The following is a 26744-nucleotide window of genomic DNA, read 5'->3' on the forward strand; positions in this document are numbered from 1 at the left end:
TGTGAGATAATTGTATAAGTCATACAGTAAAACATGGTGGTGGTCATGTGGAGAAAGGTCAGAGATTTAGTAAAAATAACTATGGATAAGAAACAATATCACAGTATTTTAGTACATCACGCTGTACCGAGTGGAACTCAAAATAAAACGGAGCTCATCATGCAACAACATAATGACACTAAGAACACATCTAAACTGTGTAGCCATTATTTGAAAAGTAAAGCAGAAAGTTCTACAAATTATCACATGGCCTCCTCAGTCATCTGATCTCAACCCCTGCCTCCTTAGTCACCTGATCTAAATCCTTGCCTCCTTAGTCACCTGATCTCAATCCCTGCAACCTCATTCATCTGATCTCAATCCCTGCCACCTAAATCACCTGATTTCAAACCTTGCCTCCTTACTCACCTGATCTCAAACACTGCCTCCTACATCACCTGATCTCAATCCCTGCCTCCTACGCCATTAAGAAACTCTGTGATGAATTAGACATAAAAGTTTGTGGAATGGCTCTAAAAAAATACTGAAAACTTCTGGGAATGTCTGAACGAGTCCCGGAAAGGCATAATTTACCAAACTTTAGAAAACTTGGAGCCTCAAATGACCAAATCATGTGAAGCAGTGATACGCGCCAAAGGAGGAAAAGGATGAAAGACAAATTTTATCTGATAATTGTTATACTATATAATTATAAATAATAAATGTTAATAATGTTTAGCTATAATATCACGTGAAACATGAATATTTTCATCATTTCACTACATTTTGTCTTTTATTATCAATTATTATCAGTGGCCAAAGACTTTTGCAAGCTAGTATATTTTTTATATATATATACACACACACACACACACACACACATATATATATATATACACACACACATATATATATATATATATATACACACACACACACATATATATATATATATATATATATATACACACACATATATATATTCTGTACAGAAATGATGACACTCACCAGACTACTATGTGAAGCATAACAGTGCATTTATTGTCCAAACAAAAACAAAATCACATGTACATATCATACCCCCAACGGGGGCTTTGTCAAGGCAGTGACATCAGAATACACTATCAATGTTGCATAGATTCAGCAGAGCAGTGGAAAACACAGATGTGTCCAGGTTCATTGTGGCTGATTGCGCCACAAACATGCGCCATGCTATTCCCCACACCAGCACACGTTATAGTGCAGTATGGAGCGATCGCAGTGCGCACCATTTCTATGGTGGTGCGCTTGCATGTGTCTCCAAATGTGGGAGTGCGCCTCACGCTATGTGTAGCACGATTCGCCACACCATTGGCAACACAAACCTGGGCACATCTCTACAGAGTAGTCTCCCTGGGCCCGACTGGTGCAGAACCTCTTCTCTTTATATATATATATATATATACATAAACACACAGGAAGTGGGCTGGTATGACATTCCGCCACTTCATATTTGCCACAGAAGAGAATGTACCAGCATTGGGATGGAGTATGGTATCCGAGCCCTGGAATAGCAGCGGCATTGTCTGTAGATTTGTCCCGCTGAGGACACATCTCGATTGGTTGTGGTGCTGGTACGGAGCTGGGAGCATCAGGTTCCAGCTGCACTGCAGGTTAAAGAAAGCATTGGCCAACCGGCCAAAGGTTGCTTGCAGACTGCCAGCCAATGAGAAGATGCCAAATGGCAGTTTCTTATTGGCTCACTGTCGGCACTGGATTCAAAAAGCCTCCCCTTGTTTTGATTGGCAGCATGAGCCGGTCCGTGAGCCGGGATTGGCTGATGGCCTGTCCTGACTTTAAACTGCACAGCAGCTTGTACACAATGCTCCTGGCTCTGTTTCAGCATAGAGAGACCAGAGGAAATCAGAGAGAGGGGAGGGTGTGAGAGGGAATCTGTTAGAGAGTGTGGCAGACAGAGGGAATCAGAGAGAAAGGCAGGGGGTGATAGAGGGAAGCAGGCAGGGAGAAGTGTGGGGTGTGAATGGTGCAGGGGGAGCGATGGAAGCAGGGGCTGAAAGAGGGGGGAGAGATTCAATTCTCCATAACCCAACCTCTAAATTCACTAAATTAGGGTCCTGGTGACCGCGGAGTGCGCTGGGCACAACTTTAACCAAGAAAGCCTGTTCTGGGCCTTCCACTGGATGTATTTAGACGACATCATATAATTTGGATGAAATCTTCACAGAGTCGTAACTTTGGATCCCAGAAGACATACTAGGGGGTTTAGAGTCCCGGTCGGACCTCCCGTTGGTGTACGCTGGGCAGAACTTTGACTCATGGAGCCTGTACTGGGCATGCCACTAGAAGAATTTGGATAACATCACATTATAAAACATATATATATATATATATATATATATATACTAGCTGAAGGGTACATATATACACACATATGGATGAACAAAAAGGTTGAAAATCAGATTAGTGAAGTCATGCAGAGGATTATAACATATCTAGGTGGTCGGTAGAACAAGGTGAAGTGGTTCTTGTCTAACCAGATCACCTTCTGAGGGCATAGATGCATCTCTATTAAGCCCTATAATAATTATTTGTTGTTTAGATTTCCCTAATGCTGTACACCCCCTTTTTATATTAATGACACACATCCCAATTATCTGCAGATGGATAACTTCAAATGTTAATACTGTGTGATTGGAGGGTTGCTACCTTTTATTGCATCAGCTCATAGAAATGCTTTTCTCCTGTGTGACAGTTGATGTCTAACAAGGTTTGATTTATGTGTAAAACGTTTTCCACACTCAGAGCATGGAAATGGCCTCTCACCTGTGTGTCTTCACTGATGTCTAACAAGTTGTGATTTCCGTGTAAATTATTTCCCATACTCAGGTGAGAGGTCATTTCCAGTGTGTCTTCTCTGATGTATAACAAGTTGTGATATCCATGTAAAACATTTCCCACACTCAGAGCATGGAAATGATTTCTCACCTGTGTGTCTTCTCTGATGTGTAACAAGAGATGATTTCATTGTAAAACATTTCCCACAGTCAGAGCATGGAAACGGTTTCTCACCTGTGTGACTTTTCTTATGTGTAAAAAGAGCTGATTTGTATGCAAAACATTTCCCACAATCAGAGCATGGAAATGGTTTCTCACCTGTGTGTCTTCTCTGATGTATAACAAGTTGCGATTTCCATATAAAACATTTCCCACACTCAGAGCATGGAAATGGTTTCTCACCTGTGTGGCTTCTCTGATGTGTAACAAGAGATGATTTCATTGTAAAACATTTCCCACAGTCAGAGCATGGAAACGGTTTCTCACCTGTGTGACTTTTCTGATGTGTAAAAAGAGCTGATTTGTCTGCAAAACATTTCCCACAGTCAGAGCATGGAAATGGTTTCTCACCTGTGTGACTTCTCTGATGTCTAACAAGGTGTGATTTGTTTGTAAAACATTTCTCACACTCAGAACATGGATATGGTTTCTCACCTGTGTGACTTCTCTGATGTCTAACAAGAGATGATTTTCGTGTAAAATATTTCCAACACACAGAACATGGAAATGGTTTCTCACCTGTGTGACTTCTCTGATGTGTAACAAGAGATGACTTTTGTCTAAAACATTTCCCACACACAGAACAGGGACATAGTTTAATAGGTGTATAAGCTAAACTATGTGTAACAAAAGCTGAGGTATCAGGAGAACATTGGTCACAATTAGAGGGATCAGATGATATAGCTGCACTGTGAGGTACTGGATGTAAATTTAGTGTAACGAGATTATCTCCTTGAAATTCCTGTGTGATGTTATCTTCTATTTTAATATCTGTACAGAAGACGAGATCTCCCTCCAAGTCATTCCTGCTTGTGCGTCCATCTGATAGAAATACAATAACTGTATTAATATTACTCACAGCTCTTTATATAGCACAGACACACTGAGAAGCACTTTATATAGCACACACACTGAGAAGCACTTTATGTATCACAGACATACTGAGAAGCACTTTATATAGCACAGACACACTGAGAAGCACTTTATAGAGCACAGACATACTGAGAAGCACTTTATATAGCACAGACATACTGAGAAGCACTTTTTAGAGCACAGACATACTGAGAAGAGCTTTACAATGAATATTTAGTCATTCACATCAGATCGTTCCCCAGTGGAGCTTACAATCTATATTCCCTACCAAATGGACACACATATACAAAAACTAGGGATAACGTGTTAGAAGCCATGTTTACCAGCCTAAACTATACAGCATGTTTGGTAAAACAAAATGACATGATGTGAGGGGGAGAGCAGGAGTATAATAGGGGCTGATGGCTCCTGATGTATGAGATACACTAGAGAGTGTGGGGAGGAGACTGGTCAGATCTCTGGGCTGGTAAGACACAGTGACATGATGTGAGGGGGAGAGCAGGAGTATAATAGGGGCTGATGGCTCTTGGTGTATGAGATACACCAGAGAGTGTGGGGAGGAGACTGGTCAGATCTCCGGGCTGGTAACACACAGTGACATGATGTGAGGGGGAGAGGAGTATAATAGGGCTCCTGACTCCCCCACTAGGCATATACATATCCCTCATTAAATTGTACTGACAGTGAAGAGATTGCTGTAGTGACTGAGCAAGAAGAATATGAGATATTTTCTGTAAAAAGTGTTTATTACTCACCTGTGCTGATATCTGTAGGTATTTCCTCCTCCTTACACTGCTGATCACCCATCATATACGTTTCTTCTTCCTCCTCTATATCTGCTGCCTTAATATCAGTCACATACGTCTCTTCTTCTCCCTCTTTATCGTCTGTCTTCATATTAGTCACATACATCTCTTCTCCTTCTACATCTTTTGCATTGATATCAGTCACATACGTCTCTTCTCCTTCTATATTTTTTCCCTTATTATCAGTCACATATGTCTCTTCTTCCCCCTCTATATATTCTACCTTCATATCAGTCACATATGTCTCTTCTTCTCCCTCTATATCTTCTGCCTTCATATCAGTCACATATGTCTCTGCTTCTCCCTCTATATCTTCTGCCTTTTTATCAGTCACATACGTCTCTTCTTCTCCTTCTATATTATTTATCTTAATATTAATCAGATCTTCACCCTAATTAAATCAGATAATACAAAATTGCATAAAGTCTGATGTCATTATTTGAGATTATTTGAGATTATACAGTATAATGTTAGTGTATAAAACACACACAGCTGCTCTACAGATTATATACTGACAGTCACTATAGTATATTGGTGAGACCCTAAATCTCAGCTACCTGATGCTCCTGTGGAATCCTGTGATTCTTCTCTGTACAATCCTGGAAATAAAGAGGACGGGGACATCTTTCTGGGGTATTTCTGTTACTGGGTCCATCTGTAGGAGACACACAGTGACTGAGTACATTGTATATATGTGATTATCAGGTGATGTGTGTATATAGGGGGCCCCCATACCTGCTCTCCCCTGTAAAATACCCAGCGATGTGAGGGGCTGGTGCTTCTCCATCATCACGCCCTTGTACAGACCATTGTGTTCCTCTATATACTCCCCCTCCTGCAAGGAGACATAGATAGTGAAATCCTGATACCTTATAGGAACCTGACACACACAATGATACTGTCATCACCCAGACACATCCCCTGGTGTTACTGTATAATATCCCATTCCCAGCAGTCACCTCTCCAGTCATTATACAGTAACACCAGGGGATGTATCTGGGTGATGTCCCATTCCCAGCAATCACCTCTCCAGTCATCACCCAGATACATCCCCTGGTGTTACTGTATAATGTCCCATTCCCAGCAGTCACCTCTCCAGTCATCACCCAGACACATCTCCTGGTGTTACTGTATAATGTCCCAATCCCAGCAGTCACCTCTCCAGTCATCACCCAGACACATCCCCTGGTGTTACTGTATAATGTCCCATTCCCAGCAGTCACCTCTCCAGTCATCACCCAGACACATCCCCTGGTATTACTGTATAATGTCCCATTCCCAGCAGTCACCTCTCCAGTCATCACCCAGACACATCCCCTGGTGTTACTGTATAATGTCCCATTCCCAGCAGTCACCTCTCCAGTCATCACCCAGACACATCCCCTGGTGTTACTTTATAATGTTCCATTCCCAGCAGTTACCTCTCCAGTCAGCAGCTGAATGTTCTTGTTGGTGAGTTCCAGGATCTTCTGGTCATTGTGTCTCTCATGTATCAGTGAGTGAGGTGGAAGCACCGTTATGGGACTCTGGATCCTTCTCAGTCCTCCTGACACACGGGGGTGGCTGCTGGGTGTCTCACACTCACCGGATGTCTTCTTTACTACTGTGTAATCCTGTGTATTGGTGGAGACATCAATGAGATGGTCATTTAATCTCCACCTAAATGGGGTAGTTTATTCAGGTGCATAATATACAAGAAGACTATTTCACAATAAAGAGTCTTGTAACAATCTCCTATATATAGGAAAATGTAGAATATACAGTATATCCTGCAGCTCCGACATCTGTGTGTCAGTGACAAAAATAAAATAACATACTGTGAGCAATGTACTAAGGGCCTGATTCAGACCGGCTCGCGAGCGCTGAGCGCTCGCAAGCGGGTCGATGTTGGGCCAGTGCGCATGCGCACGACGGACCCGGCTCTGTTGTGCGCATGCGCGAGACCCGGATAGCGACGGACACGCCGTCGCTATGGGTCTCGCTGCAAAGGGGGCGTGCTGCCAATGGTGAGTGACAGCACGCCCCCTTTGGTGGGCGTGGCTGCCCAGACGGAGGCGTTCCCATGGGAATGCCTACCGTCTGGGGCCGGCCCCACTGACATCACAAGTGATGTCAATGGGAGTGCTTTTGTCTCTGATAGAGTCGAAAGTGCTCCTGGGCTTGCGGCAGATGAGACCCTACCGTAAAGGTCTCGTCGCAAGCCCGATGGTCGCGATGGTCTTGACCATCGCGACCATCATCATGGACGCTCGCATAAGCTGTGGGTGGTAACCAACAGCTATGCAAGCGGCCAAGAGGCCGCAACTTTAAAAAAAACACCCTGATTTAGAGCGGGCGCTCATTCAGAGCGTCCGGCTCTGAATCAGGCCCTAAATCCCAACTCCAGGGAGGACTGTGAGACTGATACTATATCTGAGACCGGCTACCTGCTGCTAGATTATCACTATAGATCAGTGACGTGCGGTCAGGTGAGGCAGGTTGGCAGAGCTTTTCCAGTCATACTCAGGTATACTCTAATTTTTTCTTTTCATTTTTTGTTTTGTATTCGTTTATTGGATAAATATAAAATTATATTGAAAAAACTCAATAAACAATGATGAAATTGTTACAAAACAACTTGAATCAGTGGTGAAAATATTAACAGTTGTATACAAGATAATTAGACTTGGCTTATAAAATTGACCAGACTAGGTAGGAATGGGAGGTAGAGGTAAAAAAGGTAAAACGGAGGAAGAGAGAAAGAAAAAAAAAAAAAAAGGAGAAAATAAATAAATAAAGGGATAGTTAAATGAAGAGAAAGGAAAAACAAAATGGGGTAGAGGAAAGGGTGAGGAGGCGTGAGTTGGGGGGAAATATGGAGTTCGAAGTTACAATGAAAGTGGTCTTCATGGTTCTAACCAAGACCGGGGAGGGGTACATTTTGATAGTAATACCAGGGGCTCCAGATAGAGTGGAACTTCTGGACAGTGTCGTTCCGTAAACTAGTAATGTATTCCATTTTTGCTACGAACCAAATTCTGTTCAGAAGTTCTTGTCGGCTGGGAGTGTCCGGGACCTTCCAATTATGGGCTATCTGATGCCTGGCAGCTGAGGATATGTGAAGAGCTAGTTTATTGGAGATGCTGGGAATGCTATCGATCAGGGCATAGAGTAAAAAGTTAGCAGGAGAGAGAGGTCGAAAGTCTAAGGAGTTGAGAGAGCAGGGAACGAACCATGTTTCAGAATGGGACGATTTGGGTTCAAGTCCACCATGTGTGAAAAAATGTACCTACCTGGCCACACCCTCTCCAGCATAGATTAGAGGAGTTAGGATACATCTGATGGAGATGGTCTGGTACTAAGTACCACCTGGTGTACACCTTGTAAGAGTTCTCTCTGACGACTACGCTGATAGAACACTTTGAAATAGCTAGACGTATGGCATCCCAGGCTTGTTCTCCAAATGCTATGCCTAGGTCTGATTCCCATGCCTGTTCATGTGCTTCAAGTGGGGGAGACACCAAAGCCAGAATAGAATGGTATATAGATGAAATAGCCCCCTTGTTATTAAATTTATAAATGCAAAATCTTTCAAAGGGTGTGGGATTAGTCGAGGGTAGAGCTGAGGAAGATGAAGTGACAAAATGGCGGATTTGTAGGTATTGGTAATGTAGTGTATTAGGATTTCCATGTTTTTCTTGGATATCTGCGAAGTATAAAGGGGAGAATGCCCCGACGATATGGTGAAACCTCGTAATGCCAGCCGACATCCAGGTTCGGGCCACGACATGAGATAAACCTGGGGGGAATGCAGGATTATTCCAGATGGGAGTTAGAGAAGGGTGTGAGGAAAGATTTTGTTTTTTATTGATTAGATCCCAATTATTAAGTGTCAATGTAATGGTGGGGGACAGGAAGGGGGATTTGGGTCTGTGTTTACGAGGTAGCCACGGCAGGTATGAGATTGAGTGTATATCTACCAGATCGCTTTCTAGGTCTACCCATCGCTTGATGTGTCGAGAATGCCATGATGTCAACTGACTCATTCGAGTAGCATTATAATAACGGCGTAGATTGGGTTAACTCAGACCTCCCTCCCAAGTGCATTTGACTAGTATGTCACGACGAATTCTGTTTTTTTTGTTGTTCCAAACAAATTTGCCGAGTGTAGATTGAAGTGTGTCAAGAGTGTGGGAAGGGATAGGTACAGGGAGAGTCTGAAAAAGGTATAGTCATTTGGGGAGAATATTCATTTTTATGGCATTAATACACGCTATCCATGAAAGGAAGTACGTTTGCCATTGTTGTAGGTCTTTGTGAATTGATCTGATAAGGGGGGGATAATTGGTTTTGTACAGTGAGTCATAAGATTTTGTGATGGATACCCCAAGATATTTGAGGGAGTCTCTCTTCCATAGAAAATTAAAATTTGACTGTAATAACTTCCTCGTACATCCAGGGAGATGGAGAGGAAGGGCCTCAGATTTGTCATGATTGATTTTATAGCCCGATACAGAGCCATATAGAGAGAGTTCATGAAATAGGTTGGGAAGGGACGTAAGTGTTTTTGTTAGCGTGAGGAGTATATCATCAGCAAATAAAGAAATGGTATATTGGGATTGTTTGATTTCGACGCCAGCAATGTTAGGGTTTTCCCTGATACGGCTCGCAAGCGGTTCTATGATAAGGGCAAATATCAGGGGTGATAAAGGGCACCCCTGTCTAGTCCCATTGGTGATGGAGAATGAGTCGGATAGTAGTCCACCTGCGGAAACTGTAGCAGAAGGGTTATAATAAAGGGCTTGAATAGCCTGTAAGAACTTTCCGTGAAATCTGAAGCTACGTACAGTGTTTGGAACATAAATGACCAAGAGACCCTGTCAAAGGCCTTCTCCGCGTCCAGGGCAAGCACCAGAGAAGGAAGCTTGTGAGTATTGATATAGTGAATTACATCAATCGTGTGTGTAGTATTGTCTAATGCCTGCCTGGATGGGACAAAGCCCACTTGGTTGGGGTGAATTAGAGTGGGGAGAAGTGGGTTCAACCTATTTGCAAGGACCTTGGCAAAAAGTTTTAGGTCAGTGTTAAGCAGTGAAATGGGGCGGTAGTTAGACACTAATAATGGGTCCTTATTGGGATTTGGGAGTATGGTGATAGTGGCTCTGGTCGTATCCGGGTGGAATGAAGCTCCTTCTAGAATTTGGTTGAAAACCGCTGTTAAATGGGGAATCAGAGAGGATTGGAAAGTTTTATAATAAGACATTGGAAATCCGTTGGGACCTGGGGCTTTAGAAGGTTTTTGCATTTTAAGGGCCGAAATGATTTCGGAAGCGGAAATGGGTTCGTTGAAAGCAGAGGAAGTCGTGGGGTTTATGTAGGGAAGATTACAAGAGGTTAAGTAATCTGAAAACGAAGTGTCGGTTGGAGAAGGAAGGGGAGAATGCTCAGATATATTAGAGGTGTTAGTAGTATGTTTTGAATAGAGAATTGATGGTGGTAGGATTATAATGATGATTGCCGTGGTCATCTTTTAATACTGGGACCACGGTCCTAGCCTTCCGGGCTTTCAACCTATTAGCTAGAAGGGAATCTGCTTTGTTACTTTTTTCATAATATTTTTGGTTAAGCCATCGTAAAGACTGTTCAGTTTTTTCAGCCTGAAGGGCATTAAGGGATGCTTTTACAGAAGTTAATTGGTTATATAAAGCACGGGAAGGGAGACGTTTATGAGAGATTTCCAAGTTGGACCTCTTCTGTCAGAGAAGTCATTTAGGATCTACGTTCCTTGTTTCTGAAAGATGCATAGCTAATGACGTCTCCCCGAATGACTGCTTTATGTGTTTCCCATGCCAATGGGGTGCAAGCGGAGTCTACGGCATTCAAAGAGAAGTATTCTATGAGGGCAAGTTTAAGTTTCCCTTGAAATTTTGGGATCTTCAAAAGAGTTTCATTAAGACGCCAGGGAGGTCGAGTTATGGGTGTGTCAAAAAAATCAAAAGATGCAGTGACTATAGAATGGTCAGACCAGTGATTAGTGACTATGGATGATTTGGAGAGGTGTTTAGATGCCGGGGTGCAACAGAGAAAAAGATCAATCTTGGAGTAAAATTGATGGGGAATTGAGAAAAAGGTGAAGTCACGAGATGTAGGATGGAGAATTCGCCAGGTGTCAAAAAGACCTGATTCACGAAGACGTGAGTTCAAAGATCTGGTCAATGCGCAAGGTCAAACAAACAAAAATGGCAGCTGCTCAATCAATCCAGCAGTACTAATCAGGTGCATGAAAGGGAGGGGTCACACTAAGTAGAAAAAGGAGGGGGATTTAACCCCCTATTGTACCTCAGCACACTGAATAATACCTGCAACAATATATGAAGACTATACGGTCATAGAAATCTCTGAATTTCTATGACCATATAGTCTTCATATATTGTTGCAGGTATTATTCAGTGTGCTGAGGTACAATAGGGGGTTAAATCCCCCTCCTTTTTCTACTCAATGCGCAAGGTCGCAAAGTAGTAGGGGCAGGGGATTTGTCAAGTTCATGATTGAGGACGGCATTAAAGTCTCCACCCACAAGAAGATAGCCCATCCTATATTTATTTAATTTGGAAAAAAAGACGTTAAAAAATGATATCTGACCATTGTTAGGGGCATATACATTGGCTATTGTGCACTCCAAGTTGCCCAATTTGCCAGTTAATATGATGTATCTTCCATCAGAGTCAATATTTACTGAGTGTTGGGTGAAAGGGACTTTATTGCTAATTAGTATCGCCACTCCATTGTGTTTCGATTGACTAGAAGAGTAGTATGAGGTAGGAAAGTGTCTTGAGTGTAAAGAAGGGTGCATATTAGCTTTAAAATGAGTCTCTTGTATTAGAACAACCCCAGCTTTGAGACTACGGATAGATCGGAAAAGCGAAGATCGCTTTTGAGGGGTATTTAAACCCTTGGCATTTAAGAAGAAGAAGGTTAGTGACATAATGGTAAGGTTTGTTTTAAATTACAAAAAAATAAATAAAAAAAAAGGGCAGTTTAAAGTGAAAATAAGGGGAATCCGACTCGTAGGGAGAGAAAAAATAAATAAAAAAGGGGGGGTAATTAAGATCAGATTAAGAAGGAATAATAGGGAAGGGTCCGACTGGGAATTCCTCATGTCCTGCAGAGGAAAATGCACACGGTGTTTGGGACAATAAACTCCAAAAAGGTAGCAAGGAGGATAGACCAAACTACCTTAAGAAATGTAGAAATGATATACTGTAAAATGGAATAGTATTCAATATTGTGAGTGTGTGGGGATAGCCAGAAATAGAGGATGAGAGTGTCAGAGAGTCACAACCCTCCAGTGGTGGTCACATAGTGAAAAAGAGAAAAATATTTAAAAACGTAATAAGAATTGTAGGTATGTCGCTGTAGATGTTGAAGGGGGGAAAGTGCAGAGGCGGGGAATAAAGAGATCAGCAAGAGGTCGGGTGAGAAACAAACAAATACAGTCAGTGAGATCAAAAGTAACAATATACTCATTATATAATAGTACTTTAACAATCATTTGGGGATCCTTAGAGATGCGCTAAGACTGAATCAATAGTATACTCGTAAGGGCCAAATAAAGCCGCTGAAAAATTATAGAAATATCTAGGTAAGCATTTATTTTTAAAGACATAACTCCATTCATTGGAGACAAAACCAAACCTTAATACAGTAGAACAATGAAGATAACTATATATGTCAGATTATAAAATAATTTTATTATTGAAAAGGATATAAAATGGTTGCTGGAAACCAGAGAAATGGTTTGGGTAGCCATTGAAAAAACTGGGACTGTCATTTATGGTAAAGTCAAATCTCAGATTTGTAAGAACCCTAGCGGATATTGATAAGAATTGGTGGGATGGAGGAACAGTAATCCTCTTTAAGTAGAGGTTGACGTGGAGGGAGAGGGGCCAGAGTCCTCTAAATGGCTGAGCTTTCCTTGCCCTCTCTGGGATCGCTAATGATGACAGTTTTCCCATTGAAATCGATCAGTAGTTTGAAGGGGAAACCCCAGCGGTATCGAATACTTCGTGACCATAATGCAATAGTTAGATCTCGGAGTTCCCTGCGTTTGATGATCGTAAGAGGAGCCAGATCTTGGAAGAACTGAAGTTTTATGCTATCATACAGAATGTGAGGTTTATTGCGTGTTGGAGCAAGGACTCTTTCCTTATCCTTAAAACTGAGAAAGCGCATGATTACATCCCTTGGGGGTTTTCCGTCTCGAGGTTTGGGTCTAAGGGCCCGGTGGGCTCTTTCCAATTGTTGGGATCCTAGATCAGGGATGATAAAGGTGAAAATCTTGTGTAGATAGTTCTCCAGGTTGTCCGGGAATACAGATTCTGGAATATTCCGGATATGAAGGTTGTTTCTTCTTTCCCAGTTGTCTAAGTCCTCATTTTTAGTGCGAAGATCTGCAAGGTCTTGAATAATGTGGTCGAGGTCTCTGTGGATTTAATTTTGGGATTTTTGGAGAGTATCTTGGTGAGACTCCAATTTATGGTTCTGGAGGACAATGAGGTGAGATCGGATTTGATGGAGGAGACCGCTTTATCGAGTTTGGATTCCAAAGATTCCTTGAAGTCTGTGATAAGGGATCGTAATGCCATAATGTCGTCTTTAGTGGATGGAACTGGAGGCGGGGAATCATCATCTGTCTGGTGAGGACATGGTGACAGAGGATCAGCAGTCACTAAGGACTTTTCGCCTTTGGATAAGTGTTAAGCTATGTCACCGCCCACTCATTTTCTGGAATTTGCATTTTATCTATTCATGATGATATCATGGGAACAGTAGTGAGAGGGAGGTGGATTGGTGAGGGGGATATTCGGATTGAGTTGAACAGTGATAGGAGAATTGGTACTACAGCAAATTGAAGGAGAGTGCTATAATGAACTATGGGCCTGATTCAGAGCCGCTCGTAAGCGGCCGCTCGTTCGCTCTGAGATGTTCGCACAACTGCGCATGCGTATGGGTCGTAATGCGCATGCGCAAAACAGTCATTGCGATCGGAAATCGTGCGCTCGCAAAACAGCGAGGGGCTGCTAATTTGATTGACAGAATGTACCGTTTGTGGGTGGTAACAGGGGAAGGTGCTTGAAAACGGGGGAGTGGAGATCCGAATGCAGGCGAGCCTAATGGTCAAAAGGGCATTTAATGGGAGTGCATAATTATTAAAGGAGCATCATCGACCACGTCACTTGGTTGTCTTTTAGCCTGAACTGCTCGCAGTGATAGCGGTCAGAAAAACCTACCACAAGCACTGCGAGCAGTTCTGATGCCTTTCGATGTTCCCGATTAATCAAATAAATACCGGAGATGACGTGTGATGCGAACGGCAAAGGGGCGTCTTTACAAAATAGCGAGCGCATTTTTCGTTCGCTTGCTCAGACATAGAGGCGTCAACAAACCGCAAAGCGCGAGTGCTCAATTTAAATAGCCGGCCCCTTTTTTGGAACGACTGTCCGCAAATAGCGTCCGGCTCTGAATCAGGCCCTATATATCCTAGATTAATACCACAAGAGGGTGCAACAATGGAACACTCGGAGACTGAATCAAACAATGTTGACAGTAAGTTCCAGGGGGTTGTGGTCTAGGAAACTGTGATTGAAAAGTAAAACTGGATGGTGCCTTGGCAGGCAGTTATTACTAATAGAAGCTGTAAGAGAAAAATTACAGCACGGCCCAAATCTTGTTGATGTTTGGTGACTCGACAGAGGATCACGACTATGAGGTGGTCTACTAGGCTAGACCTGTGACATTCCTCGTGGGGGGTTTGTTTGGTCAGCAGTGATAGGGCACAGTTGAGATGCCTTACTCCCTAGATTCTAGGTGCTAAGGATAAGGTGATAAGGAGGTGGGGATCCCTTTAAAGAATGGTGCTGGGGAGTACCCAAGTGAGGAGCCACTTTCTGTGCCTGCTTGGGTGTCTCCGAGGGGGACTCAGAGGGGGAAGCAGAGGGGGACTCCCAGATCCCCTCACCTCCCCAGTCATATCCCTGTATTATTACTATAGATATAAGTGATGTCACTGTGACACTCCCAGATCCCCTCACCTCCCCAGTCATGTCCCTGTATTATTACTATAGGTATAAGTCATGTCAATGTGACACTCCCAGATCCCCTCACCTCCCCAGTCATGTCCCTGTATTATTACTATAGATATAAGTGATGTCACTGTGACACTCCCAGATCCTCTCACCTCCCCAGTCATGTCCCTGTATTATTCCTATAGATATAAGTGATGTCACTGTGACACTCCCAGATCCCCTCACCTCCCCAGTCATGTCCTTGTATTATTACTATAGGTATAAGTGATGTCACTGTGACACTCCCAGATCCCCTCCCCAGTCATGTCCCTGTATTATTACTATAGATATGTGTTGTCACTGTGACACTCCCAGATCCCCTCACCCCCCCAGTCATGTCCCTGTATTATTACTATAGATATAAGTGATGTCACTGTGATACTCCCAGATACCCTCACCTCCCCAGTCATATCCCTGTATTATTACTATAGATATAAGTGATGTCACTGTGACACCCCCAGATCCCCTCACCCCCCCAGTCATGTCCCTGTATTATTACTATATATATAAGTGATGTCACTGTGACACTCCCAGACCCTCTCACCTCCCCAGTCAGCACATAGATGATCTCCAGGGTGAGATGTAAGATCCTTTCAGTCCTGTGACTCCCGTCCTTGTCCATCCTCAGTGACTCAGAGAAAATACAGAACGTGTGCTGTGTATTAAAGACTCTGGTTCCTCAGAGTAATTTCTAGAAATAAATAGAATAAATATAACAGACATCACAGAGAACACATGTAACACAGTCAGACATGTAACGCTGAGTGACCAGTAAGTCTCCCCTTTCCCCCAACCATAGAACCATGGTGCGTGTCTGTCAGAGGTTCCTGTGTCCCAGCTCCATAAGACTCCTCAGGGGCTGTCGCACAGCACTGTACTGCATAATGTTACTCCAATGCTCCTGGCTGGGGTTCTTATTCCTCCAAGACATATATCAAATGGTCTTTGCGCCACTAGAAATAAGTTACATCAGTGTTAGGACACTGGCCTTTATTTTGTATCTGACATTTTCTCCTCACATGCAGGGGAATCGGTATGATTCCCGGCAGCGGCAGGCCGACATCAGCAGAGATCCCGGCAGCGGAAGCCCGACAGCGCTGGAAATCCCGATCGTGGATAGGTGAGTATCTACTAACCTAACCCTCCTTAGGGGTGCCTAACCCTAACCTCCCCAAGTGCCTAACCCTAATCCCCCCTCTAAGTGCCTAACCCTAACCACCCCCTTCCCCGCTACCTAAACCTAAGTCCCCCGGGGGGATGCCTAACCCAGACCCTCCCTCCCCCTAGCCTAACCCTCCCAGGGGGGTGCCTAGCCCTAAGTACCCCCCGGGAGCCCTAAACCTAACCCTCCCCCCCCCCACGGCTATCCGCTCGCGGCGCCCGGCATCACTATGATCGGGATGCCGGGCGTCTACATCTAGACGCCCGGCATTTCACCCTTGCCGGGATATGACAGTCGGGAAGCCGGCTGCCGGTATTTAGGCAGTCGGCTTCCCGATTGCATACCCATGCAGGAGTTAATATCACTCCCCTGTTTAACCACATGCACCTGCCTCACAGACTATTTATTCCTGCCCTTCACCACGCCCCCTGCTGCTCATTGATTGATTTCCCTGGATTGTATTCCATGGACTGAATCTGATCTCCTGTCTACTGGACTTCTGCAAACTGCAGCTCCACTGCTGTCTGTGAGTCTGTCTCATCTACTCTGCAGCTTTTTACCTTTGCTTGTATCCAGTCTGTATATCTCCAGCCCATAATATGTGCAGCTAAAGCCAGCTGGGCCTCTGCAAGCTGTCCCTCCTATTGCTGCATGTGACTCTGACTCATCCACTCTGCAACATATGGTTCTTGTTTGTATCCAGTCTGTATATCCCCAGCCCATAATATGTGCAGCTAAAGCCAGCTGGGCCTCTGCAAGCTGTTCCTCCTATTACTGCATGTGACTCTGACTCACCCACTCTGCATTATATGGTTCTTGTTTGTACCCAGTCTGTATATCCCCAGCCTATAATATGTGCAGCTAAAGCCAGCTGGGCCTCTGCAAGCTGTCCCTCCTATTGCTGCATGTGACTCTGACTCACCCACTCTGCAGCATATGGTTCTTGTTTGTATCCAGTCTGTATATCCCCAGCCTATAATATGTGCAGCTAAAGCCAGCTGGGCCTCTGCAAGCTGTTCCTCCTATTACTGCATGTGACTCTGACTCATCCACTCTGCAGTATATGGTTCTTGTTTGTACCCAGTCTGTATATCCCCAGCCTATAATATGTGCAGCTAAAGCCAGCTGGGCCTCTGCAAGCTGTCCCTCCTATTGCTGCATGTGACTCTGACTCACCCACTCTGCAGCATATGGTTCTTGTTTGTACCCAGTCTCTATATCCACAGCCTATAATATGTGCAGCTAAAGCCAGCTGGGCCTCTGCAGGCTGTCCCTCCTATTGCTGCATGTGACTCTGACTCATCCACTCTGCAGTATATGGTTCTTGTTTGTACCCAGTCTGTATATCCCCAGCCTATAATATGTGCAGCTAAAGCCAGCTGGGCCTCTGCAAGCTGTCCCTCCTATTGCTGCATGTGACTCTGACTCATCCACTCTGCAGCATATGGTTCTTGTTTGTACCCAGTCTGTATATCTCCAGCCTATAATATGTGCAGCTAAAGCCAGCTGGGCCTCTGCAAGCTGTTCCTCCTATTACTGCATGTGACTCTGACTCACCCACTCTGCATTATATGGGTCTTGTTTGTATCCAGTCTGTATATCCCCAGCCCATAATATGTGCAGCTAAAGCCAGCTGGGCCTCTGCAAGCTGTTCCTCCTATTACTGCATGTGACTCTGACTCACCCACTCTGCATTATATGGGTCTTGTTTGTACCCAGTCTGTATATCCCCAGCCTATAATATGTGCAGCTAAAGCCAGCTGGGCCTCTGCAAGCTGTCCCTCCGATTACTGCATGTGACTCTGACTCATCCACTCTGCAGTATATGGTTCTTGTTTGTATCCAGTCTGTATATCCCCAGCCTATAATATGTGCAGCTAAAGCCAGCTGGGCCTCTGCAAGCTGTCCCTCCTATTACTACATGTGACTGACTCATCCACTCTGCAGCATATGGTTCTTGTTTGTACCCAGTCTGTATATCCCCAGCCTATAATATGTGCAGCTAAAGCCAGCTGGGCCTCTGCAAGCTGTCCCTCCTATTGCTGCATGTGACTCTGACTCATCCACTCTGCAGCATATGGTTCTTGTTTGTATCCAGTCTGTATATCCCCAGCCTATAATATGTGCAGCTAAAGCCAGCTGGGCCTCTGCAAGCTGTCCCTCCTATTGCTGCATGTGACTCTGACTCACCCACTCTGCAGCATATGGTTCTTGTTTGTATCCAGTCTGTATATCCCCAGCCTATAATATGTGCAGCTAAAGCCAGCTGGGCCTCTGCAAGCTGTTCCTCCTATTACTACATGTGACTCTGACTCACCCACTCTGCAGCATATGGGTCTTGTTTGTACCCAGTCTGTATATCCCCAGCCTATAATATGTGCAGCTAAAGCCAGCTGGGCCTCTGCAAGCTGTTCCTCCTATTACTGCATGTGACTCTGACTCATCCACTCTGCAGTATATGGTTCTTGTTTGTACCCAGTCTGTATATCCCCAGCCTATAATATGTGCAGCTAAAGCCAGCTGGGCCTCTGCAAGCTGTCCCTCCTATTGCTGCATGTGACTCTGACTCACCCACTCTGCAGCATATGGTTCTTGTTTGTACCCAGTCTCTATATCCACAGCCTATAATATGTGCAGCTAAAGCCAGCTGGGCCTCTGCAGGCTGTCCCTCCTATTGCTGCATGTGACTCTGACTCATCCACTCTGCAGTATATGGTTCTTGTTTGTACCCAGTCTGTATATCCCCAGCCTATAATATGTGCAGCTAAAGCCAGCTGGGCCTCTGCAAGCTGTCCCTCCGATTACTGCATGTGACTCTGACTCATCCACTCTGCAGTATATGGTTCTTGTTTGTATCCAGTCTGTATATCCCCAGCCTATAATATGTGCAGCTAAAGCCAGCTGGGCCTCTGCAAGCTGTCCCTCCTATTACTACATGTGACTGACTCATCCACTCTGCAGCATATGGTTCTTGTTTGTACCCAGTCTGTATATCCCCAGCCTATAATATGTGCAGCTAAAGCCAGCTGGGCCTCTGCAAGCTGTTCCTCCTATTACTACATGTGACTCTGACTCACCCACTCTGCAGCATATGGGTCTTGTTTGTACCCAGTCTGTATATCCCCAGCCTATAATATGTGCATCTAAAGCCAGCTGAGCCTCTGCAAGCTGTTCCTCCTATTACTACATGTGACTCTGACTCACCCACTCTGCAGCATATGGGTCTTGTTTGTACCCAGTCTGTATATCCCCAGCCTATAATATGTGCAGCTAAAGCCAGCTGGGCCTCTGCAAGCTGTCCCTCCTATTGCTGCATGTGACTCTGACTCACCCACTCTGCAGCATATGGTTCTTGTTTGTATCCAGTCTGTATATCCCCAGCCTATAATATGTGCAGCTAAAGCCAGCTGGGCCTCTGCAAGCTGTTCCTCCTATTACTACATGTGACTCTGACTCACCCACTCTGCAGCATATGGGTCTTGTTTGTATCCAGTCTGTATATCCCCAGCCTATAATATGTGCAGCTAAAGCCAGCTGGGCCTCTGCAAGCTGTCCCTCCTATTGCTGCATGTGAATATGTCTCATTGATTACAGAGTGCACCATTGTTTTTGAAATTTCTCTGGATTATGTTTTTGTTTCAATAAACAATTTATATGTCACTATGCTCCTGACTCCACAGCTGTCATTAGGGTGGGATTGGGTTGGAACAGGTAAACTATTTACAAATGTCTATTTATTTATTCACTTTATTTGAAGTATCACGGGTGTTTATTAAGGAACCACCATGAAATTTGGACCCCTAAGGTAACTTTTTCACTGAATCTAAAAATCCAAACTAAATGACTTTAACTGTCTTATGTTTCGAGTTACAGGAATGATTAAAGATTTTGGAACAGAATTAAAAACACAAGGTTAAATCAACATTAGATATCTCAATTTTATTTAGGTGCTTAACAAAGGTATACATTACTACCATAAAAAAAAATCAGCATGGTACTATAGTTTTATAGTGGAGAAAAAAAAAGTCTGAAATTGACATTTGATTACTGTTGTACCCCATCCATAATTTACACAAGAAACCATGAAATATAAAAACTTAAACATAACTGAAGCTGAGTCAACAATAAAAATATTTTCGCCTTGTTTTTAACCTGTTGTAATGGTCACGTGTCAGCAGACAGTGTATATTGTCATCCAGTAATTCCCAAAAAATGGGTATATCTAATGTTGTCCTTAATAAACAGCCATGATACTTCAAATAAACTGAATAAATAAGTCGCGATTAGTAATAGTTTAATAAATTGAAAAATCAATGTTTCGGAAACTAACAATCAGAAAGCCGAAAAATTTTGCAGAATTTTTTTTTTCATAAAAGAGGATGTAAAAAAAACTTTGTACAAATCTGTGACTGGTGGTGGACAATTATTATTATTATTATTATTTTCCTTTATTTATATGGCGCCACAAGTGTTCCGCAGCGCCTTACATAGAACTAATAGGTGAACAAGAAACAAGTAACTTACAGTACATTACAGTGCAGGACAAGGACACGACTTATATACATTGCTGAATTAGTGATTAAAGCACTCACAATAAGCTGCCGGGAGTTGGCAGTCCCGTGTTAGGTGCCCTAATGGGGAGTAGAGAGTAGTAAAAAATGTAAAGAGAAGCACATGAGGGAAGTTGTCCCTGCTCATGAGAGCTTACATTCTAAGGGGAGGGGCAGACAGACAGGCATGACACAGAAGGGGAAGATAGGAAGGAAAGAGCATGAGGTGGGTTAGGATGAGTGCTGAAAGGCCTTGATGAAGTAATTTGTTTTGTGGAAACTGATATGGAATGACCCTTTACGAACCCCTCTCCCCTACATAATAAAAATACAACATATCAGTGTGTGACGGCAGCTGTGTAATTTCCCCTCATACAACACTGTACAGTCCTCTACCCCCAATATAATAATACTACATATATAACTGTGTGCTGTATTATTCCCTAACATATATCACTGAACAGTTCCCTCTCCCTTATATAATAATAATACCACATATCAGTGTGTGCTGGGAGCTGTGTTATTCCCCCTCATAGATCACTGTACAGTCCCCTCTCCCCTATATAATAATAATACCACATAGTGTGTGCTGGGAGCTGTGTTATTCCCCCTCATATATCACTGTACGGTCCCCTCTCCCCTATATATTAATACTACATAGCAATGTGTGCTGCGAGGTGTGTTATTCCCCCTCATATATCACCACTGTAAAAACCCCTCTCTCACATATAATAACATCAGTGTGTGCTGGGAGCTGTGTTGTTTCCTCTCTTATATCATTGTACAGTCCCCTCTCTCCTATATTATAATACCACATATCAGTGTGTGATAGGAGCTGTTATCCCTCCTCATATATCACTGTACAGACCCCTATATAATAATAATACCATACATTAGTGTGTCCTGGGATATGTGTTATTAGCCCACAAATATCACTGTACAATCCCCTCTCTCCTATATAATAATACCACATACTTTATCAGTGTGAGCTGGGAGCTGTGTTTTTCCCCCTCATATATCACTGCACAGTTCCCTCTTTCCTATATAATAATAATAACACATATCAGTGTGTGCTGGGAGCTGTGTTATTCCCCCTCATATATCACTGTACAGTCCCCCCCGACTATATAATAAGAATACCACATATCAGTGTGTGCTGGGAGCTGTGTTACTCCCCCTCATATATCACTGGGGGTCAATCAGACCCGCTCGCGAGCGAAAGTCGCTCGCAAGCGGGTCGATGTTGGGTGAATGCGCATGCGCACGACAGAGGGAGCTCCGTTGTGCGCATGCGCGAGACCCGGCGAGCGACGAGAAATACGTTGCTCGGGATCTCGCACCTAAGGGGGCGTGCTGTCGATGGTGACTGACAGCATGCCCCCTTTGTTGGCGTGCCGGGGGCGTGGCTGCCAGACGGAGGCGTTCCAATGGGAACGCCTACCGTCTGGATCCGGCCCCACAAGTGATGTCAGTGGGAGTGATTTTGGCTCTGATAGAGCCAAAATCACTCCAGGGCTTGCAGTCGCCGAGACCCTATGGCAGGGTCTTGTCGCCAAGCCCGATGGTCGTGATGGTCTTGACCATCGTGAGCATCATCATGGACGCTCGCATAAGCTGTGGGTGGTAACCCACAGCTATGCGAGCATCCAAGACGCTGCTCCATTTTTAGGGAGGAGGGCACTGATTCAGAGCGAGCGCTCTGGTCAGAGCGTCCGGCTCTGAATCAGGCCCACTGTACGGTCCCCTCTCCCCTATATAATAATAATACCACATATCAGTGTGTGCTGGGAGCTGTGTTATTCCCCTTCATAGATCACTGTACAGTCCCCTCTCCCCTATATAATAATAATATCACATATCTGTGTGTGCTGGGAGCTGTGTTATTTCCCCTCATATATCACTGTACAGTCCCCTCTCCCCCTATATAATAATAATATCACATATCAGTGTGTGCTGGGAGCCGTGTTATTCCCCCTCATATATCACTGTACAGTCCCCTCTTCACCTATATAATACCACATATCAGTGTGTGCTGGGAGCTGTGTTATTCCCCCTCATATATCACTGTACGGACCCCTCTCCCCTATATAATAATACCACATACCATTTTGTGCTGGGAGCTGTGTCATTCCCCCTCATATATCACTGTACAGTCCCCTCCCACTATATAATAATAATAATACCACATATCAGTGTGTGCTGGGAGCTATGTTATTCCCCCTCATATCAGTTTACGGTCCCCTCTCCCTAATATAATAATAATACCACATATCAGTGTGTGCTGGGAGCTGTGTTATTCCCCCTCATATATCACTGTACAGTCCTCTCTCCCCTATATAATAATACCACATATCAGTGTGTGCTGGAGCTGTGTTATTCCCCCTCATATATCACTGTACAGTCCCCTACCACTATATAATAATAATACCACATATCAGTGTGTGCTGGGAGCTGTATTATTCCACCTCATATATCACTATACAGTCCCCTCCCCCTATATAATAACAATATAATAAATACAGGACACGTTACCTGGCTCCGGCTGTCAGGAATGTCTATGACAAAATGGCAGCTAAAGCCCCTGTAGCCCCGCCCCCTCTGCTCTGGGACTGGTAGACTATAAGAAAATGGCCGCCGGTCACCGTACATGAGGACTCCATTAGACTATAACATGTTACTCTAGTGATGAAGCTGTGAGCGGCAGGTGCAGGTGGCTGCTAGTTACAGGACGTCCTACCTACTTTGTACCGCCTGATTGGCTACTCGCTGCTGCCAATCACCGTACTGCGGGAAAGAGAAGAGGGCGGTCACTATGATTAAGAGGGGCGGGGCAGACAGTAGCCATAGCTACACGGAGATTAGAAGGACGGAGCGTGGTTGGGGCGTTTCTTCTATGTTCTATAACAGCAACTTCCGGGTGAGATGGAGAGAACGGACATCGCGGTGTCTGGTGACAGGTAACGATGTTTACTATTGTTATTCCTGTTGTACAGGGGGAGCAGACTGTGGTGCCTCATTATACCGGTAGATCAGTCTATAGTGCTGTGTTTTGTGTGCAGGTGCTGCAGACTTTAGTGTTATTTTTAATGCAGGTGGAGCAGACCCTGGTGTTACATAGCATACATGGGGAGCAGACACCAGTGTCACACATAATACAGGTGGAGCAGACCCAGTGTTACATAATATACAGGTGGAGAAGACACTAGTGTTACATATGATACAGGTGGAGGAGACACTGGTGTTAGATATAACAAAGGGGGAGCAGACCCTGTTACAACATATGAGACGGGGAGCATACTCTTTTATTACGTGTAATACAGGTGGAGCAGACCCCAGAGTTACATATCATACAGGTGGAGCAGACCCTGGTGTTACATATAATACAGGTGGAGTAGTCACTGCTCGGTGGGTAAATGACTATAGAGATAGGGAGGTGTCCGCTGCACTCAGACCCCAATACAGAACGTATCAGCTGTAGCTGGCGGTCATTACCCTCAGTAGGTGGTTATTAGTGTGGAAGTGACAGAATACACAGAGAGACACCATAGTGTACACCGGGTGCTGTATAAGATGCACAGACGTCCTCTGTAATAGGCCCTGCTGAGTCCTCACCTGTCTGAGGCTTTCTTAGCTTTCTTTTCATTCCTCTAATTATCACCAACCTGTATGGAGCTGCCTCTGCTCCCCGCACTTTCTATCTCACTATTCTGTGTGTAAGGACCAGCGCCAGTCCTCAGGGATTCATAACAGTGCATGTTTTCCAGGTCTCCTTCCAGAATCACCAGTGAGATCATTAGTACCACCTATGTATCGTTTAGATTGTGTTAGTCAGTGATGAAGGTACCTCTGCTTCTGTAAGAAGATATGGAAAACATGCCCTTTTAAGAACCTTGGGGGCTGGAGCTGGGAAACACTTTTCTAGATTCTCAGATTATCCTCCAAGAAATGCTTCAGCCTCTCCCCTGTGCTACATAAATATGGCCTGGAGAATTGTCACACATGGAACGTACATCCTACAGTGGTAGGCTTACTGTGGACTCCAGCATGATAGGGCATGCTGGGACTTATGGTCCCACTCCAGCTGCAAAGTCAGACTATAAAACACTGCTGACACTCAGGGCCTGATTCAGAGCCGGACGCTCTGAACGAGCGCCCGCTCTGAATATGGGCGTTTTTCTTTTTAGTAGCGGCCTCTTGGACGCTCGCATAGCTGTGGGTTACCACCCACAGCTTATGCGAGCATCCATGATGATGGTCGCGATGGTCAAGACCATTGCGACCATCGGGCTTGCGACGAGACCCTTGCGGTAGGGTCTCGTCTGCCGCATGCCCAGGAGTGCTTTTGGCTCTATCAGAGCCAAAAGCACTCTCACTGACATCACTAGTGCTGTCAGTGGGGCCGGCCCCAGACGGTAGGCGTTCCTATGGGAATGCCTCCGTCTGGGCAGCAACGCCCCCGGCACGCCCACCAAAGGGGGCGTGCTGTCACTCACCATCGACAGCACGCACCCTTTGGTGCGAGACCCATAACGACGGCTTAGCCGTTGTTATTCGGGTCTCGCGCATGCGCACGACGGAGCAGCCTCCGTCGTGCACATGCGCACTTGCCCAACATCGACCCGCTTGCGAGCGGGTCTGAATCAGGCTCTCAGTAATTATTGCAGATGTGGGAGCAGAGAAAATAAGATGGGTGATTGTACACAACTCGCCCAGATATTAGGAGACAGAGGAATAGGGCAGTAGTGGGGAGAGAGGGTCGGCTGGGAGATGTGCTGCGCTATCGGAGGGCGTATAATGGGGGAGGGGGAGCAGAGAAGTAGGGTAAGATGATGGGGGCAGAGACTTTATCCTAGCTTACTGGGGAGAATGACCTGAGGGTGGAATGAGGAGGAAAAGGTAGGTGGGCTGTGAGGGATCTGACCTGGGGAATTATCTTGTCATATGGTGTTGTGTACTTGTGTATATTATACTGTGTGTAGTAATCACTGGTTATCAGGTGTGTGACCTGTGTATAGTGGTGATTAGTGTGACCTGTGTATAGTGATGTTCATTGTGTATCAGGTGTGTGAAATGGCTCAGGGAAGAGGAGGACTTAACAAGTATATATTACAAATACCCTGTGATATTTATTATAATATATTGATTACTGAGAGATGCATGTAATCTGTGATAATTATTATGTTTATTACTAGACACAAGAAGAACCAGAGATTCTTTACTAGAAGTCACATGATGGTGAGATGTGTCCTGTATAAATCACTGAGGATGGACACAGACAGGACTCACATGACTGAGAGGATACTAAATCTCACCCTGAAGATCATCTACCTGCTGACTGGAGAGGTGAGGAGATCTGATAGTGTCATAGTGACATCACTTATATCTATAGTAATAATACAGGGACATGACTGGGGAGGTGAGGGGATCTGGGAGTGTCACAGTGACATCACTTATATCTAGAGTAATAATACAGGGACATGACTGGGGAGGTGAGGAGATCTGATAGTGTCACAGTGACATTACTTATATCTATAGTAATAATACAGGGACATGACTGGGGAGGTGAGGGGATCTGGGAATGTCACAGTGACATCACATATATCTATAGTAATAATACAGGGACATGACTGGGGAGGTGAGGAGAGCTGATAATGTCACAGTGACATCACTTATATCTATAGTAATACTACAGCGACATGACTGGGGAGGTAAGAGGGTCTGGCAGTGTCACAGTGACATCACTTATATCTATAGTGATAATACAGGGTCATGACTGGGGAGGTGGGGGATCTGGGAGCGTCACACTGACATCACTTATATCTATAGTAATAATACAGCGACATGACTGGGGAGATGAGAGGATCTGGGAGTGTCACAGTGACAATTTTTATCTATAGCAATAATACAGGGACATGACTGGGGAGGTGAGAGGGTCTGGGAGTGTCACAGTGACATCACTTATATCTATAGTAATAATACAGGGTCATGACTTGGGAGGTGAGGGGATCTGGGAGTGTCACAGTGACATCACTTATATCTATAGTAATAATACAGGGACATGACTGGGGAGGTGAGAGGATCTGGGAGTGTCACAGTGATGTCACTTATATCTATAGTAATAATACAGGGACATGACTGGGGAGGTGAGAGGGTCTGGGAGTGTCACAGAGACATCACTTATATCTATAGTAATAATACAGGGACGTGACTGGGGAGG

General features: G+C 44.5%; 1 pseudogene across 1 annotated transcript in view; it reads right to left on the reverse strand.

The window, feature by feature from the left end:
- Positions 1 to 1028: 1028 nt before the first annotated feature.
- LOC148436177 (uncharacterized) overlaps positions 1029 to 26744 on the reverse strand; it is a 74124-nt pseudogene continuing 48408 nt past the window's right edge. Inside the window, exon 8 of the transcript XR_015876497.1 lies at positions 1029 to 3645. The product of XR_015876497.1 is annotated as an uncharacterized LOC148436177 (transcript). The remainder of the gene's footprint in view (positions 3646 to 26744) is intronic.

Source organism: Taudactylus pleione, unplaced genomic scaffold (assembly GCF_031769625.1).
Source record: "Taudactylus pleione unplaced genomic scaffold, aTauple2 ptg001919l, whole genome shotgun sequence".
NCBI classification, from domain to species: Eukaryota; Metazoa; Chordata; class Amphibia; order Anura; family Myobatrachidae; genus Taudactylus; species Taudactylus pleione.